This window comes from Podarcis liolepis, assembly GCF_965112155.1.
Source record: "Podarcis liolepis genome assembly, chromosome: 6".
Taxonomy (NCBI): domain Eukaryota; kingdom Metazoa; phylum Chordata; class Lepidosauria; order Squamata; family Lacertidae; genus Podarcis; species Podarcis liolepis.
Genome location: NC_139559.1, coordinates 30,798,684 through 30,817,664, shown reverse-complemented (window position 1 = coordinate 30,817,664; position 18,981 = coordinate 30,798,684). Strand labels below are relative to the sequence as shown.

The following is an 18,981-nucleotide window of genomic DNA, read 5'->3' as shown; positions in this document are numbered from 1 at the left end:
TGCTCTAGGGCCCTTAGAACTATTTCTTATGCCCCCTCTTTGCTACTGGAGGTCCAGTGGTCTGTCAGTAAGAATGAAGGGAGGAGGCAGGAGTCTCTCTCCTTCTCTTCTGCACTTTCGCTGCTCTGTTTTTGCTTTCTTGTGTTCTGGTTGTTCCTGAACTCTGGATAAGATTTCCCCTCTGGGATAGGAAAACACCAACACATCAATATTTTGATAGTATGACAGCTACCTCTCCACATCGAAGAACCTTTTTCTTTAATGTGCCTTGGAGTTGATGTCTGGAGTTGATGTCTGGAGATCGGTCACCCTGCATCTTCTGTCTCAAGTGTATTCACATTCATGTAGGTGCATGCCCAGCATTAATGCTTCGAGTTGCTTATTCAGCAGCTTTCTAAATAACATGTGTGTTGAGCTGGGGGGAGCTTGAAGGACGGAAGTGAGAAGACTGTGTCTGCCTCCTGGCTGGTTTTGTGGCTAAAACCAACAGTAACATTATCAGTCTTGGAGAAGGGTTGAGTCATTGTAGCACCCTGCTTGTGGTTAACGCTTAGCTGGAATGAAATATTCAACGCAGCAATAGAGAATTTAAAATAATTATTTATTTGTCAGACAAATAAATGAGAGGCACAGTGGTATATGGTTACCAAGCTCTGGCCTGGCCTCCTGCCATTATGGCCAGCACTTATATTCCCTTAATCCAGCCCCCTTTGCTCCTCCTTGGGCTGCCTCTGTCCAATCAGCCTGGTTGGATTTCCTATTGGCTGATTGCTATAACCAATCCTAAAAGATACACCCACATCCTCCTGTCCTTATAAGGAACACAAACAGCTATATATTGTTACATCTATAAATGACAAATAAGTAGTAATATATCTTACATGTGTCTCAACAAGGAATCTTAATTACCAGCTCACCTCTTGCCCTCCCTGCCCTATTGCCTTCTAAAACAAATGGTTAATCTTAAATTTTTATCTTAAACATATGTCAAGGATCTTGAGTTTCACATCAACATTGAAAGATATCCTTCATTTGAAGGTTTCTAAACAAATGTCTGGCAGCTAATATATCAGGACAGCATTTGATGGCGTCTTCTTGTCTGGCAAGAGGCTGGACTGGTGGCTGACTTAATTTCAAGATAAATACAACTCTTCTAGCATTTGTTAAATCCTTTGCATAATTACATTTAAGCCAACATATTTAATACACAACACAGATAGCCTCTTAAAAGGAATAAGGCCTTTTTAAAGTAGAGAGAGAAAGAAAGAAAAGGACTCAGTTTAAAACAGTTTCAAAAGAAGGCTCTTCAGTTCACATCCCCCCCCTTTAGCAAGCTGCTTTTCCCATTATCTGTTTAAGGAAGAAACAGCTTTAAAAAGACTTCCCAGCTAGATGCTTTAAAAAGACTTCCCAGCTAGATGCTTTAAAAAGACTTCCCAGCTAGATGCTTTAAAAAGACTTCCCAGCTAGATGCTTTAAAAAGACTTCCCAGCTAGATGTTTTTTCTCCCATTTACCTCTGGCCTTAGAAAATACAGCTCAAGGTTTTAAGAGAGGCCCATGGTATCATTTTACTATTTGCCCATTCCTAATTATATTTATCTCTGCCTTTGTTATCTTCTGTAACATGTAGGGTCAATGTCCTGCTTTTAGTCTGTAATTTCAGCTTTTATGACTTTGAGAATTGTTTTCTGCTATCAATCAAAAAGGGGGCCCCTTGTCTTAGGAGAATGGCCAAGGTTTTCTCTGCCTGGCATTGAAACATTTGAAAATCTTTTAGGCTCTCTCTAATATACAAGTCCTGATCAAACATTAATAAAATGCAGGCTTATGCCTGATGCCTCATTCCCCCCTTTCAAGCTCAAGGACCTTCGTCCCAAGTGTCCTTGATAGCTTGACCTTCATCATATTCCTGAGGTAAAGCTCTGTATAGGGCCATGATATGAGGTAGAGTTTCATTTGAAACCATCTTGCTAATTGTACTTCTAAAACATGAAATGATACATGGCATCATACATAAAACCATTACCACTACTGTCAAGAAAAACAAGCAAGACAATAGTATCCCTTTGAGTCCTGTGACATTAGGTAACCAATTGGTGAGCCATCCCATATCCCATCCTTCCCATGTTTGTACTGGGACATGTGCTATATTCTCCATCTTTGTGGCCAACACACGGATTGCCTCACCATTATCTGAAATGTTAAAGCAACAGGCATTCCCTGTCAAGTTCAAGACTCCACATAGGCCTCCCTGCTTGGCAAGTACATAATCCATTCCCATTTTCAGCTGCAAAATGGCGGCTCTACTTTCATCCAATTGTTGTGCAATAAGTCTCAAACTCCGGGCCGTTGCATTGGTTACAAGTTCCACTACTGCTTGCAATCGAATTATTCTGTTTAGATTATAAATAGGATCCCGTGCCCCTTGTATGAGCTCACCAGGATTCCAGGAGGCAGGATCATAATAGGCTATAATGCGCTCTGGTGGCCAATCATCAGTACCGCTCCAACTTTGGGTACTTCCTCCTGCTATATGAGAAATATCAGCGTTTCTTCGTGTACGCTTGGGCAAATTAGTAGGCATAATCCACATTGGTGGTAATACCCATCCCAGGAAACAAGTCCCACTCCATTTGGAGGGGAGTTTCTTGTATGCCCATTCTCCACATATCCACCACAACCATCGGGTCTGAGGTCTTTGGTACGTGGAGTACAGAAGGCGAAATAGCAAAAGAGGTAGAGAGTTCACAGTGCAGTATGTTAGATTGCCTTTTTCTGTCACAGTTATGTTCCATACCACTTTCCATGCATGAATAAAAGGAGGTGCACAGGGCAAGGCATCCCGAGTTCGATAGGTAGTATCGTGTGCCCAGGTATTCTTAATATTATCCCAAGTATAGTGACAATGAGAAGAGCCTATCATGGTAGAATCAGCTGCATCTGATGATTTATGTACACAGAATTCCCCTTGTACAGGTATAACTCGTAATGGTTTAGTTGAGTTCCATCCGGGGAAATTCTGTACTTCTGTCTGGTGTGGTATTTCGCTTACCATACCAATGGCATCTAATGGTATCGGTAATAAGGGCATACCTCCCTCTGAATCATCTGGCCCAAGAGAGCAAACAAGGCAATTGGTCCTATTTGCAACATTGGCTACCATTTCAGCTAAACCTACCCACATATTGTGGTCATGGTGGAATCCATATTTAGTCAATTTGGCCAGATTCAAGGACCCTTCCCCTTCCCAAGGGATCAGGATTAATAATAGAATCATGTTGATGTCTAGCATATGCATTCCTTCCACAAAAGATTACCTTATAGTGATAGCAAATAAATATTAGTCCCAATATAATTCCCCCAGTGACAGAAATGGGGAACCACCAAGACCAAAACATATATCCCGAGGATCCCCAATGAGTAATATCTCTGATAATTGTTCCACAAGGGGGTGGGCAGTCAATTAATTGTATAAGAGAATCTTTCCTTTCACAATCGCTGGTTCAGATGCTCCTCAAGCTTCAGGCGTGCGCAGGTCAGCCAGCTTCCAGGTTGTGGCTGCAGCAGGCCGGTCGTCTAATGTTGCCCGTGACCTAGCCCGTTCCCGGTAGGGCTAGATACAGGGGTTTTTGGAGAGAGTCAGTTTAAGAGGATTAGAGGGGTCACCTTTGCACGTCCAACTGCCTTCGGACTTCTTCAAACGGGAGTGATGAATCCAGGGGGTCACCTCAGCTACCTTCACCGCTGTTGGAGTAGAGAGCAAGACGGTGTAAGGTCCACGCCACTTAGGTGCAAGTGGATCACGTTTCCACTCTTTCACCCATACGCTATCGCCAGCCTGGAACTGATGAATCGGCTCGGCAATGCTGCACGGCGTGCGCTCGAGGACCCACCTGTTAAGAGAAACAAAAACACGGGAGAGAGATTGCACTTGTCCCTGTGTCACATGGTCTCCTATTTGTTTAAGATCAGCTGGAATATCCTGAACAAAGGAGGGCGGTCTCCCATACAGGAGCTCAAAAGGTGACAACTTAAGTCTTTTTGTGGGTGCACACCGAACACGAAACAGTGTTATGGGTAACACATCTACCCATCCCAATCCCGTTTCCTGGGTTAATTTTGCCAATTGGGTTTTCAGAGTCCGATTCATTCTTTCAGTTTTCCCTGAACTCTGAGGCCTATAGGCTGCATGCAGTCTCCATTTCACTTGTAGGACTCGACATACTTCTTGTACTACTTGATCAATGAACGCTGGCCCATTGTCACTTCCAATGCATCTAGGTAATCCAAACCTCGGGATCAATTCAGTGAGGAGTCTCTTAGTTACCTCTCGTGCCTTTTCAGTTCGGGTGGGAAAAGCTTCAACCCATCCGGTAAGAGTATCTACAAACACAAGGAGATACTTGAATCCCTTAGAAGGGACCAGCTCTGTGAAGTCCACAATTAGGCTTTCCATGGGGACATATCCCACATGTTGGATTCCAGGAGGTTGTACCGGTCCCTGCCTGGGATTGTTTTTAGCACAAAGAACACATTTCTGTGAAATGCAAGTTGCTAATTGTGATAGGTTAATAATATACAACTTCCGACTGAGACTTTCTCTGGTTGCAGTACCGCCAAGGTGAGTAGATTCATGATAATTTCTTACAATTGTGCCTGCTAGATGATGAGGTACATAAATCCTATTGTCTGGCAGGATCATCCAACCGTCCTTCACAACTGCTCCTTCCTGTTCAGCCCACTTCCTCTCTTCTGGGGTATAGTGAGGTTTAACTTCTTCTGGAGCTACCTCTGGTATGAGGGCTGCTATAAATCCTCCCACAGGCTTTTGGGCTGCCTCTCGGGCTGCTTTGTCAGCAGCATGATTTCCTCTGGTTATTGGATCCCTTCCTCGTCCATGACCTTTGCAGTGCATTACAGCAATCTGTTCTGGAGCCCATACTGCTTCTAACAGGATTTCTACTTCAGGTCCATATTTCAAGGCCTTCCCGTGGGCTCCTATTAGACCTCTTTCTTTCCATAGAGCACCATGTGCATGCAGGGTTAAGAAGGCATATTTAGAATCAGTATAGATGTTTGCCTTACATCCGGCTGCCAATTGCAGAGCTCTAGTTAAACCTATAAGTTCAGCTTTTTGTGCTGAGGTGCCAGCAGGCAAAGCTTCAGCTTCCACAACTTCCTCATTGGTGACCACAGCATATCCTGCTCGTCTGGCACCTTCATGCAGGTAACTGCTACCATCAGTATAATATACAACATCTGGATTTTTCAATGGTTCATCTTTCAGATCGGGTCTACTGGAATAAACTTCATCCATTATTTGGAGACAATCATGTGATTCTTCATCATCTACCTCTGGTAGGGGCAGCAAAGTCGCTGGATTGAGCATATTCACTACTCGTAGATGAATCCTGGGATTTTCACACAATAGGCCTTGGTACCTAGCCATCCTTGGGTTCGTTAGCCAATAACTACCCTTATATTCCATGAGTGTCAGAACAGCATGAGGTACATTCACATACATCGTCTGGCCGAAGGTAAATTTATCAGCTTCTTTGACAAGGCTTGCAGTGGCCGCTACTGCCCTTAGGCATGGAGGCCATCCTTTTGCTACTGAGTCCAATTGTTTTGACAAATAAGCTACTGGACGGTTCCAACTTCCTAATCTCTGGGTCAGGACTGCCGCTGCAATCCCATTCTGTTCATGTACATACAGCTGAAAGGGTTTTTCCGAATTAGGCAGTCCAAGGGCTGGGGCCTCCATAAGTCGTTGTTTGATAACTAAAAAGGCTTGTTGCTGCTCAGGTCCCCATACAAATGGGTCCTTTTCTGCACCTCGAGTGCTTTCATGTAAGGGTTTGGCCAGACTGCTGAAATCAGGTATCCATAGTCTACAAAACCCTGCTGTTCCCAGGAATCCTCTGAGTTGTTTCCTTGTGGTAGGTTCCTTGATAAGGCAAATAGCTTCTTTCCTCTCTGGCCTCAATGCTCGTTGTTGGTGTGAGATGTCAAAGCCCAAATATTTGACCTTTTCTAAACATAACTGTGCCTTTTTCTGGGAAACTCGGTAGCCAGCTTGCCAGAGCAAGTGGAGCAGTTCCTCTGTACCTTCTTTACAGGTATCAAAATCCTTTGCTGCTAGTATAAGGTCATCTACATATTGCAGAACCACCTTTTCTCCAGGTATTGAGGGGTAACTTGTTAGATCCTTCGCCAAGGCAGTGCCAAATAAAGTTGGGGAATTTTTGAATCCCTGGGGCAATCTCGTCCAAGTTAGCTGGCCTTTTGTTCCTGTTAAAGGGTCTTCCCACTGGAAGGCAAATATAGGTTGGCTCTGTGGTGCCAGCCGGCAACAGAAGAATGCATCTTTCAAGTCCAATACAGTAAAAAATGTTGCTTCTGGTGGGATCAAACTCAGCAGGGTGTATGGGTTTGGTACATTTGGGTGCAAGGTCTCGATAGCCTGGTTTACGAGCCTCAAGTCCTGCACTGGCCTGTATTCATCTGTCCCAGGTTTTCGAACAGGCAAAAGGGGTGTGTTCCATTCTGATTGGCAGGGCTTAAGCAGACCATATTTTAATAGGCGGTCCAAATGTTTCTGGATGCCCTCTGCTGCTCGCCGGGGTAAAGGATATTGCTTTACAGATACAGGGGTAGCCATAGGTTTTAAGGTTACTACAATTGGAGCTATATTCTTGGCCATTCCTGGTGGGCTATTTTCGGCCCATACTCCTGGTGGCACCTGTAGAGTTCGGAGGAGCTTGTTTAACTCTGTATCCAATGTAGGTTGGACTTGCAGGGCTGACATTAGGCGCCATGATTGTTCCTTAGGTACTGAGAGGGAAATTATTCCTGCTGCCTTTGATGGCAGTTTCATTTCTGGACCTCGAGGAGTGAAGGTGATTTGGGCCTGCAATTTGGACAGCATATCTCTACCTAAGAGAGGTATTGGACACTCAGGTATATACAAAAACTGATGGGTTAAACGATGTCCCCCAATCTGGCATTCCAAAGGTTGGAGGAAAGACCTCTTAGCTGACTGACCAGTGGCACTTTTAATGACTACACTTTTGGATGCCTTTTTCTGCAATAGTTCTGGGAGTACTGAGTATTCAGCCCCAGTATCAATCATAAAGTCTATTAAATGGCTTCCTAATTGGATCGTGACCGTGGGCTCCTGGAAGCCTAACTTTATGGAGTCCGGTCTTTCCTAGTCTTGGGTAAAATCCTCCTCTGCCAGTCCAATGACATTGTCCCTACTCCGTCCTTGTCCAGGTCTCTGATATCTTCCATCTCGGATCATTCCCCGTCCCCGTCCCTGGTTTCTTGGGCCGGAGCCTGGGCCTGGGCCTGGGCCTGGGCGTACTTCTTCCAACCTCAGGGGTTCAGGACACTCCCGCTTCCAATGACCCTCCTTCTTGCAATTTGCACATTGATTCCTTCCCAGTGGTGGATTCCTTCCCCGCCCTCTTCCTCCATTTAAGGGGCGGTAGTCTTGCTTTACTGCTGTGGCTAGCATTACCATCTTTTCCTTCTGCCACTTCTTCTTCTCTTGTTTCTCAGCCTCATCCCTATTCCGATAAACTCGGCGTGCAATGGCCATAATTTGGCTCATCAGCATCCCTTCCCATCCTTCTGATTTCTGAATTTTCTTACGAATGTCAGAAGCGCACTGGGCCACAAATGTAGCAGTAATCATTCTGCTGTTTTCAGGGGCTTCAGGGTCAAAAGGAGTCCATATACGATAGGCTTCTTGCAGCCTCTCTAAAAAGTCTCCTGGACTCTCATTTGGTTTCTGTTCTACTTCTGAGACTTTAGACATATTAGTGGGCTTCTGGCATGCCCTGCGGATACCTTGCACAAGCGTCTGGCGGTAGGTGGTAAGTCTGGCCAGGTGAATTACATTGTTTGGATCCCAATTAGGATCTTCCAAGGGAAAGTTGTCTTGGAGATGACGGTCAATATTAAAAATATTTCCCACTCTGGCCTGCTCACGCAAATATATCTGTGCCTTTTCAATTATGTCTCTCCTTTCCTCAGTGGTGAACAGAGTATTCAGGAGCTGGCGGCAATCTGTCCAAGTAGGACTATGAGTATTTATTATTGAAGTCACCAAGTCCATCATAGCCTGAGGTTTTTCTGCGAAAGATGGGGTGTGTGTTTTCCAATTCATCAGATCTGTAGTCGTGAATGGAATATATTGCAGGGTCGAAGTTCGAGGTGGCCTTGGTCCAGGTAGCCCGTTAACCAGCACAGGCTCCTCAAGTGCATCAAATACTCTTCTGAGAGGGGCTACTACGTGATCTTTCTCTTCGCTTTGCTCTAGGGGCCTCAAATCATAGGGGATGGTATTTGTCCCAAGGCGTTCTTTTAGCAGCTTTATACGCCTGGCTGTATTGCTTGCTGACCGATTAAGGTCTCCCTGTAACTTCTGTAATAATTCTCTAGGACTTGGATGTACAGGAGTTTGGGGTAGGCAATCAGTTGTTTCACTAAAAGAGACTGTAGATGGAGTTCTACTGGGACTCACAGATGGAATAACCACTTCTGCTTGGGCTTTATTATAGGCCTCCAATGCCTCCTGAAGATATTTATCATAATCTATCAAGGAATCAAGTTCTGTGACTCCAGCCCCATTATTCATTCCACTTTCTTGCCTTGGGGTTACAACTGGTGGAGTGTTTGGATTAGGCTCCCTTCGATGTGGAGCATAGGGTGGAGGTGGAAGCAGCTCTTCCTCTGGTCCCTCAAAAATGGGTTTGAGTTTATTTGGCAAGATTCCTTTCCTGGCTTCGGCTTTTACAGCCAATAATTTGCATCGTTGGACTTTGCATTCCCTTATCCATGGAGGATTTTTATTTAATGTGCTCAGCCAGGAATCTATATATGAAAATTGTTCTGGGCACCCTCCAATTTCTTTGGCGATGTTAGACCAAAGTTTGCTTACTAAATTTATATCAAAAGTTCCCTGAGATGGCCATCCAGTATTTTGCTTTGGCCACTCTAATTCACATAACGTTCTCAGGCGCTCTGGCGTCATTTTGACTCCATACGCCCCTGAGAAGGCTTTTTTAAAATTATTTAACATACATTCAAGAGGTGTATTTTCCCCTTTTGAACCCCCAACTCCCATTGTATGGCCCTGTGAAGTATCCACTCAGTCACTCACACACACGCTTCGTGGGGTTTCTTGCCCAGATGGAGTCGCCTCACTGGGAACCGAAGTACTACCCACTCCACACTCAGGTCAGCTACAGATTGCTCTGTACTTTCTCACACATACAATGCGCTGGATACTTCACCACACACTACCTCCCAACTTCCCCTTTTCCCCCACCAGACCACCATCTGATATACCCAACCACCTAGCGTACTCAGTTCCCACTTACTGAGACGCAGAAGTTTGATCAAGACTTCTCTTCCTCCCAATTAATTGGAGGGCCAAAACCCCTTAGTGCACTTACCCCTGGTTGGTTCCGTTTCCCCCCGGTCCGTCGCCGCCAGTGAGCAGGGTATCAGACAGACGAGACTTCTGCGTTCCCCCTGGAAAAATTTACCAGTGCGCGCTTGGGTAAGCAGTTTAGAGATCCTCTCTCTTGTACCCTGCTCAGTAGAGCGAAGGGGCTGCGTTCCAGCAGACCACTTATCCGAGTCACAGGGCACCATAAAATGTAGCACCCTGCTTGTGGTTAACGCTTAGCTGGAATGAAATATTCAACGCAGCAATAGAGAATTTAAAATAATTATTTATTTGTCAGACAAATAAATGAGAGGCACAGTGGTATATGGTTACCAAGCTCTGGCCTGGCCTCCTGCCATTATGGCCAGCACTTATATTCCCTTAATCCAGCCCCCTTTGCTCCTCCTTGGGCTGCCTCTGTCCAATCAGCCTGGTTGGATTTCCTATTGGCTGATTGCTATAACCAATCCTAAAAGATACACCCACATCCTCCTGTCCTTATAAGGAACACAAACAGCTATATATTGTTACATCTATAAATGACAAATAAGTAGTAATATATCTTACATGTGTCTCAACAAGGAATCTTAATTACCAGCTCACCTCTTGCCCTCCCTGCCCTATTGCCTTCTAAAACAAATGGTTAATCTTAAATTTTTATCTTAAACATATGTCAAGGATCTTGAGTTTCACATCAACATTGAAAGATATCCTTCATTTGAAGGTTTCTAAACAAATGTCTGGCAGCTAATATATCAGGACAGCATTTGATGGCGTCTTCTTGTCTGGCAAGAGGCTGGACTGGTGGCTGACTTAATTTCAAGATAAATACAACTCTTCTAGCATTTGTTAAATCCTTTGCATAATTACATTTAAGCCAACATATTTAATACACAACACAGATAGCCTCTTAAAAGGAATAAGGCCTTTTTAAAGTAGAGAGAGAAAGAAAGAAAAGGACTCAGTTTAAAACAGTTTCAAAAGAAGGCTCTTCAGTTCACATCCCCCCCCTTTAGCAAGCTGCTTTTCCCATTATCTGTTTAAGGAAGAAACAGCTTTAAAAAGACTTCCCAGCTAGATGCTTTAAAAAGACTTCCCAGCTAGATGCTTTAAAAAGACTTCCCAGCTAGATGCTTTAAAAAGACTTCCCAGCTAGATGCTTTAAAAAGACTTCCCAGCTAGATGTTTTTTCTCCCATTTACCTCTGGCCTTAGAAAATACAGCTCAAGGTTTTAAGAGAGGCCCATGGTATCATTTTACTATTTGCCCATTCCTAATTATATTTATCTCTGCCTTTGTTATCTTCTGTAACATGTAGGGTCAATGTCCTGCTTTTAGTCTGTAATTTCAGCTTTTATGACTTTGAGAATTGTTTTCTGCTATCAATCAAAAAGGGGGCCCCTTGTCTTAGGAGAATGGCCAAGGTTTTCTCTGCCTGGCATTGAAACATTTGAAAATCTTTTAGGCTCTCTCTAATATACAAGTCCTGATCAAACATTAATAAAATGCAGGCTTATGCCTGATGCCTCATCATCTCCCCTTCCACTTCTGTCACCCAGAAATAACTCAACCCAAGCACAAATTCACATCTTGCTGTGCATATAACACTTCCAGTTTTTTACCCATAGATGCAGAACAGTACTGGCAAGGACTCTGTCCTCATAAGAACAGTGCCATTCTGTTCTCTCCTGCTTTAAATCTGGTACCTTTCTAGTAGAATGTGAGAGAAATCCCATGACTCTTTCTGCAAAGGGGAAAAACAAAACCTTGATTTTTTTTTAAAAAAGATAACAACCTGTTGTTGAGTTTAGGACTTGGTAATCTCCTAAAGTCTTCCGGCAAAGCCTAAATACAACCATTGGATGCGATCCTCTGGTTCCTTTTTCCAAAGCCCCTGTTTGCTTTTGTCCTTATGTTACTATCCTGTGCTATTGTTTTTAAAGAGAGAGTTCCAAAATTCTATTGAAAAGAATGTTCAAATGCTTAATTTCTGAACAAGCTCTGACAAGTCTGAGCTAGGCCCAATCTTAAGGGAAAAAGCAACTCATGTGTCCTGTCTGGATGGACCTGGGAGTTCCAGTGAGCCTTTGTCGTCCCCCCCAAGCCCCCCCCCTGCCTGGTTTTGTTGCTTTTAGTCAGCTGGAGCAAGTGTGAATCCTCTTCTGTAGCTGGTTTTGGAGTGACTCTTCCTTCAAACAGCTCTTCTGTCTTACTGTGGATTCCAAGGGAACTAGAGGATAAAAGCAGCCCAAATTTAAGAATACCGCTGATGCAAAATAGTCAGGTGAGAAGTGAAGCGTGAAGTCAAAAGGATAGGATACTCTGCTTTCTGTGAACACAGATTAAATGGATCGTTCAGGTTAACATAAAATGTGGAAAGGAAATGCTCCAACAGAAGACACTCCATCTCCCTCCCTGCAACACTCGGCATAGTGGTGGTATATGGTTATCTGAGTTTGCTGCTTACTTTGAAATGGTAGAAGAATGACACATTCTCTGCTTCAAGATGGAGGGGGGGGGGGCGGACCATAATCTACAAAACACACTGCCAGTCTTGAAACTGATTCCAGAGGCTGCAGTCCGAACTGTGGCCTGCAAACCACCAGTGGTCTGTGAGTTTCACTTAGGTCTATGGATTTGCGGTTGAAGACAAGAGACAACACATCCATTGCATTAAATATTGTTGGCCAGGCTCCTTTGGGAGGAAGGAGGAAGGATGAGATATAAATTGAATAAATAAATGATAATTCATACAGATTTTTAATTGTATATTCATTGCTTCTTTCATTTCGTGTATTTTATTGCATTACAATTTGAATTCAGTATATAAAAAGAAGCAACAAAAATACAATTAAATGTCATATAGCATTTAGCACTGTGCATCGCAATTGCTATAGAAGGCAGAATAATCATTAAGTGGTCTGCCAAGACTCTCAGCATTTTTCAAATGGTTCATGGGGAAAAAAGTGGTGGAACCACTGGGTTTAAAGGATAGGCATGCTGGGTGTGTTCCTTGTCTTCAAACCAACCAATTCCACTTTTAGTTCCCTTTTGGAATACACTCAAAGCTTGCATCAAGATACAGTGGTGCCTCGCAAGACGAAATTAATCCGTTCCGTGAGTCTCTTCGTCTTGCGGTTTTTTCGTCTTGCGAAGCACGGCTATTAGCGGCTTAGCGGCTATTAACGGCTTAGCGGCTTTAAGAAAAAGGAAACAAACTCGCAAGAACTCGCAAGATGTTTCGTCTTGCGAAGCAAGCCCATAGGGAAATTCGTCTTGCGGAACGACTCAAAAAACGGAAAACTCTTTCGTCTTGCGCGTTTTTCGTCTTGCGAGGCATTTGTCTTGCAAGGTACCACTGTAATTGATCTCACAAGATTCCTGGTGATGACTCGGCTTATTATTGATGATCTGTCTTCTTAGGTGGGCAAAGGGCCATTCCATTGTCGTAGTAATATCTGCTTTGTGGGCATTCCCCTTAAGGAAGTCACATGCTTGGCCCCACCTTGCCTTCCATCATCAATCACTCTTGTCTATAAATACTCATCTTCTAGCCAGCCAAGTGATCAGCACCACATGAAGAATTTGGGTGCAGCTCTTAAGCTGTTTCTATTTTAGCTTCTATTACTAACATCACCAGAATCTTAATGGCAGCAATTGAAGCTGGCTTTATTCATGCATTTTATTGATTCCCCTCCCTCCCTGCTTTGACTGAGATGAAAGGAAAGATACGCAGCATTATGTGTACCTTACCCAGGGTCTTTGGGGAAATAGGCAATTGATAGAAATTTTGTCCTTGTTCAGGGTTGTAGGGATCAATACTGATTGCTCTGGTGAAGCTGAACTGTGAGAAACTTGTGGTTTGCAGCACTGAGAGAAGTGGAACCTGCTCCTGAGGAGGAGATAATACTATAGGTGTAATTCACCCCTTCCAACAAAGCCTAGCAAGCACATTTGATATACATTACTAAGGAAGTGTAAGGCTCATGGAACAGCAGTGAACAATCCAAACAGGAGTCAGTTCTATAGGCCTTGATGGGCAGGCCTTGCCAAAATATCACACATGCACACACCTATTCAAATTATAGATTTGTATATTTTCATTGCCAAACTGATTCCATGCCCACCCCCCAACATGGAATGAGATGCAGTTGTTAAACTGAGGCTGAATCCATTCTTATTTGTGCAGTAATACCAAAGAACCTTACTCTCTCATCATGACATAGAAGGAGGAGCTGCCATGAGCTGGGATTTCCTTCTCACCAGCATGGCTGACTAATTGAAGGTCTTGATCAGTCTCTGATTGGGAACTTTCTGGGGTACTAGTATTACTAATCACAATTCACCCTCAGGCTGGCATACAACAATCTAAGACACAGCATTAAAAATGTACACTTACAAAAAAATGCAACTACAAAAAATTACAAGTTGATGGCTTGCATGAATAAATGTTCTCACAGATCAGAGATATTGCACAGCTTATCTATTTGAAGTATTAGCCGAACAAATACAACAAGTAGAGACCTGCCACAACTTCCTCAGAGAAGAAAACAGACATAGACGCTTATTGTATTGGAGGAGAGCAGGCAGCGGGCTCCCAGTTTTTCCCCAGCCTAACAAATCTGACCCACTTCTTCCACAGGTAGCCTTATATGTAGTGAACACATGCCAGCTTCTGCTTCTGGGAGATTCCTGCTTTTTAGGTTGCTAGCAATTTACATGCTACACATTGAGTAGTTTGAGGAATTTGGGCAGGGAGTTGGGGGAGGTAATTTTTGCAAGCACATAAAAGTGTTTAGACTGCATTGCAAGTTTTGGATGGGAGGGATTGTTTCAGGAGGTGGCAGAGGGACGTCTCTAGATCTGTTTGGCAGGGCAGGAAGCCCCGAGTAAAATTTAAGATATTAACGGATGCTAAAGAAGGAGGTGGACTTGCCATGCCAGACCCTTAAATTTTGTTGTGAATCATCTGCTTTTTGCTGGCTGAGAGAATCGGCAGAATCCGAGACCAGGGAAAGAGCTGGTGGAAGAAGACTGGAAGTTTAAAGACTATTTATAGAAATACTGCAAAATTAATGAATGTTAGAACAAAGTTGGAATGAAGTTATATGGCTTTAGCAGAAATGTTATAAGGAATTAAGTATAAATAGATCAATTGAGCATTAAAGGGAACAAAATAAGGTTAGAATGTGTTAAGATAATTATAGGATAGAAAACAGAGGAAGATGGAAAGGAATTGCTGAAGTAATTAACTGATGTGGAATACAAAAAGGGAGGTGTGAGGAAGTTGTGGAAATAAGCGAACGAAAGATATGACATTGAAATTGTTTAATGTGTTTTAAATGGTCTTTGTTTTGTTTTATTTGTCTTATGTGTTAGTGTTTTGTAGTGTTTTTGCATTGTATTGTGTTGTTTTTTGTTTGTTTTTTCTTTTTGCTTCTTTGTTTGTAGTGTTTAAATTTTTGGAAACTCAATAAATATTATTTAAATAAAAGTGTTTAGACTGCACCGCCTGAGCCCTCTACTCATGTATTTGGCTTTTCACCCAGATAGCAAAGTTTGTTAATGGACTATAAGTTGGCAAATAAGCTGCAGTTACCAGAAACAAATTCAGTTTGCCCAGACAATTGATAAATGTGATAAAACAGATACTGCACCTACTAGAATAGTTTTCTAGGGCATGTCCAAATGGAACTGATGCAGAGCCTTGGGAATGCTATCCCCCTGCAACAGAGCTATGTGGAACACTTCGTCTTGCACTGGCATTGGACAGGATGCGCTTTCACCAGGAGCTCAGGTTGTACAGTGTGCGCAGCTGACTCCCTGTGCTAAGCATGGTATTATCCTAGGGCAGAAAAAGTGCCCAAGAAATGTAGAAACTGCTGCCTGGGTGAGTCCTTAGAACAGGGATGGGGAATGTGTGGCCCTCCAGATGTTGTTGGATTTCAGCTACTACCATCCCTTTCCGTTGTCCAGGCCGGGACTCAAACAACACCAGGAGAGCCACAGGTTTTCCAGCATAGCATTAGAAGATAAAAGTAGTGCTAAAACCAAGATATCACTGTATACAGTCATTCTGCAAATCCAGGAGCATTTCTTGTTCCTAGTGTGGCTCCTCTGCGCCCTTGTTCTGCCGTTGAACAGGCAAGTGGGGGGTGGGGATAAGGAATAGAGCTGCTGACGCATTAGTCCTTCATTGTCATAATCTCTCCACTTACTTATACAATGAGGTGGCAGCTCGTGGTTGAGCCCTTGTAAATTGATGCTACTTTCTTTTTATTACAGCCTCATTTCAGCAGCTGCATGGAGACACATTAGGGTTATAATAATGAAGTCTCAAGTAATAACCCACTTGCTGGTACTTTGCTCTGGAGATGCCATTATTAGATCTTCCATGGATTCCCCCAGATGCCCATTATCTGTTTACTCACCCAGAATGGCATCTGACTGAACTGCTGCTATGCATAAATGCAGCAAACATGTCCAATTATTATCTGATTAGAATAATCATTTCCTATTCAGCTGTCTGAGCTGTCAAGTGCCTGCGGGCCTGAGAAAGGGGGCTCCTAGAATGAGCTTGCTGTTCTCTGGAAGTGCAGTGCTGTGGCCTTTATTTTGTTGGGACATGCATTTAACTTGCACACCTAGTACGTCGTGCTTGCCTCTGATCTCACACAGCTGTAACAATGGGTAGTATGCAAAGTGTTAACCCCAAGGATTCTCATTGCCCTTAATGCTAATCTCCCAGATAGCAGTTATGTAACCAACTTCCTTGGCATCAGCATGCAGTTAGCTTGTTACTGGACACCCGAAAGCAGTTTTGGCAGAGGCTGCCGACTCACCTTCTGTCCATCATATACAAGGAAAGACTGTTGGAGAGTCTCTGACTCCTGGGTGACCACAACACCGGTATTCTGTTTGTAAGCTGATTACAAGAGCTCACTTGCTGAGCATCATGATTTGGGGGCCTGGCCTGCTCAGAAGGGAATTGATTGCACTGTTGAGCCAATCATTCCCAAGGCATTTGTCTCTGCGTCTGCTTTGGAAGTCCCTTGATGCTGGCTCTTCCTTGCTATAGTTCACGCTTCCCCTTTCAGAAATTGCAGTTCGCTGGGCAGCGTGGCTTTTGCAGTTTGCTGGGCAGCGTGGCTTTTATTGAATATATTTAGATCCACAAATGGAACGCCCTTGTACTAGCCATGTCCTAATTGATATCAGCATGTTTGAATAACATGTTTCATCTAAAGATTCTACGATTGCTGTGAGTTATTCTGTTCCGTAAATAATTTCAGATTTCATGTTTCTTCCTCCTTTTTTCCACCTCTGAAAAGCATATTACCTATGGAGATGTTTACCACTATAGAAATGTTTTACTGCCATTATTAACACACCACACTTCAGAAGCAGCAGTCTCTTTTGCACGATGTTTTAAGTGGAATTGAAGGAGTGTGGTAATCATCCTCATGGTCACTGTTACATAAATGAGGGAGCTAATTCATGGAGGTTTTCTGTAGGATTTAGCACTGTAGCTGGTGAGTCCTCCAGAGACCGTAGGTATTTCCAGAGACATCTAGAGTCCTGGAAGTATTATCGGCCTTTGCAGTGTCTCCCAAAACATCAAGCAAATAAGAAGCTCTAATAGGATTTAACACTATCCTCTATTTCTTCTCTGGTGAGGTTCATTTTTATTAGAATTTTACTTACAACATACCACAAACCCCCCACCCCCCAATACACAAATCCACGCTCATTAAACATTAACATAACATACAGTGAGCATAACATACAACAATACAGACAAATAAAAGACTTCCTTTATCCTGTATCTGGCCTCCTTATTTACTTCTTATAAACTGTTTCCTTTATGAATAATTATTAAGATTTTTCTAATTATAACTTAAATATCCACAAAGTCTCCTGCAGACATTAATCGAAACAAGTCCAGGTGTGTATTTTAGGGCACTGTTTTGTGAAGGACTCTCTGCATTTTCCTCATGCTTTTTGAAACTCTTGTCTAGTGTGATCTCTAATGGCCTGTTAATTTGGCCAGTTCAATATACTCTTAACAGTTTATCTTGCCATTCCTTTTTTGATGGCACAGTTTCTTTTTTCCAGTTTTTAGCAGTTAGGATCCTTGCTGCGCCTGTGGCATAGAGGAATATTTTCTGATCTTCTCTTGCTATACCTGTGTCTGTTATCCCTAGTAGAAAAGCTTCAGTATTTTTCGTAAAGTTATACTTAAACATTTTTTTAAGCTCGCCATACACAATCCTCTATTTCTTCTGCATCAGCAATAGCAATTAATCTATCATATTCGAAAGGGGAATATCATAATTTGTTTTCTGTTTGTGGCAGTTTACGGTTAGTATGTTATGGGAACAAACTATTTCTCCAGCAGTTCTCCGGCCTTGATCTCCATTTGTTATGGGAGTCATTCCTTCATGTTATGGAACCTTGTCCATTATCTCCCTGTTTCCAGACAGCTGGTTGCTGCATCAGCTATGTGCTGATCCTTGAGAAAACTGAGTATTTTTCTCCTTAAAGTAACTCCTTCCATAAAAAGGGCTAAAGCCCAGATCATACTCCTGCAAGCAGACTAATGATGTGCAACATCTAAAAAGCTGACCTTTATAACTCTCTCATTGGGTCCCAGACTCATGCGTATTAGTATTAAGTCCTGCTAGAAATAGGTAATTATTTAAAGCAGCAGTGCTCAGAAATGCAAGAACCACTGCTTGAATGAGAACAATTCCAATTAAAGGCAAACACAGTGCCCCTTCAGGCTTACCCAGAGTCAGATTGGGACTTGCACTTCACTTGTGCAGTCACTGCAGATCATGGGGTTGGCCAGCTACACAGTCTCTGGCTGTAATTGATAGCTAGCTGTGCAGTCCAGGAGGCTGTCAAAGATGAAGCTGGAGAACATGGGGCTGGCCAGTCTCCCGATTCTGACTACACAGTGCTATCAAACGTAGCCGTGGATTGCCCCAACTTGCCAGCACCATGGTTGCCTGCTGCCCTGATCTCCTTTCCTCCACTGCCTGTTTCTTCCCCACCACACTTCCCTAAAATAAAGATACAGTTCCCAGAGTTTCCTGTGAAGAGGGATTGCTTGCTAATCCACACTGAGAACTGTAGCTCTGTGAGGGGAATAGGGGTCCCCTAACAACTCCCAGCACCTCTAACAAACTATAGTTCCCAGAATTGTTTGTGGGAAGCCATGACTGTTTAAAGTGGCATCATAATACTTTATTTGTATGGTGTGAATGTGGCCCAAGTCTGATTTTTATCAAATGGAAAAAGGGGGAACATAACCAAGTTTTTAGTTACTTTGACATACCTTGTTCTGACAGTGTTAAATATTGGCTGCTTTGGAGAAAGGATATGAAGTGCTCCATCTCTCTCCAATTCCTAACCAGTGATTCTACCATGAATATATTCCATTGAACCTGTCCACCTTTCCAGCACAGCAAGCCAAACAGTCTCCCATAACCAATCTTAGACAAAGGCAAGGAAGCT

At 43.2% G+C, this 18,981-nt stretch overlaps 1 protein-coding gene across 1 annotated transcript in view; it reads left to right on the top strand.

Annotated features, from left to right (window-relative positions):
* Window positions 1-18,981, top strand: part of MTCL2 (microtubule crosslinking factor 2) — a 92,452-nt gene that overhangs the window by 62,863 nt on the left and 10,608 nt on the right. The window lies entirely within an intron of this gene.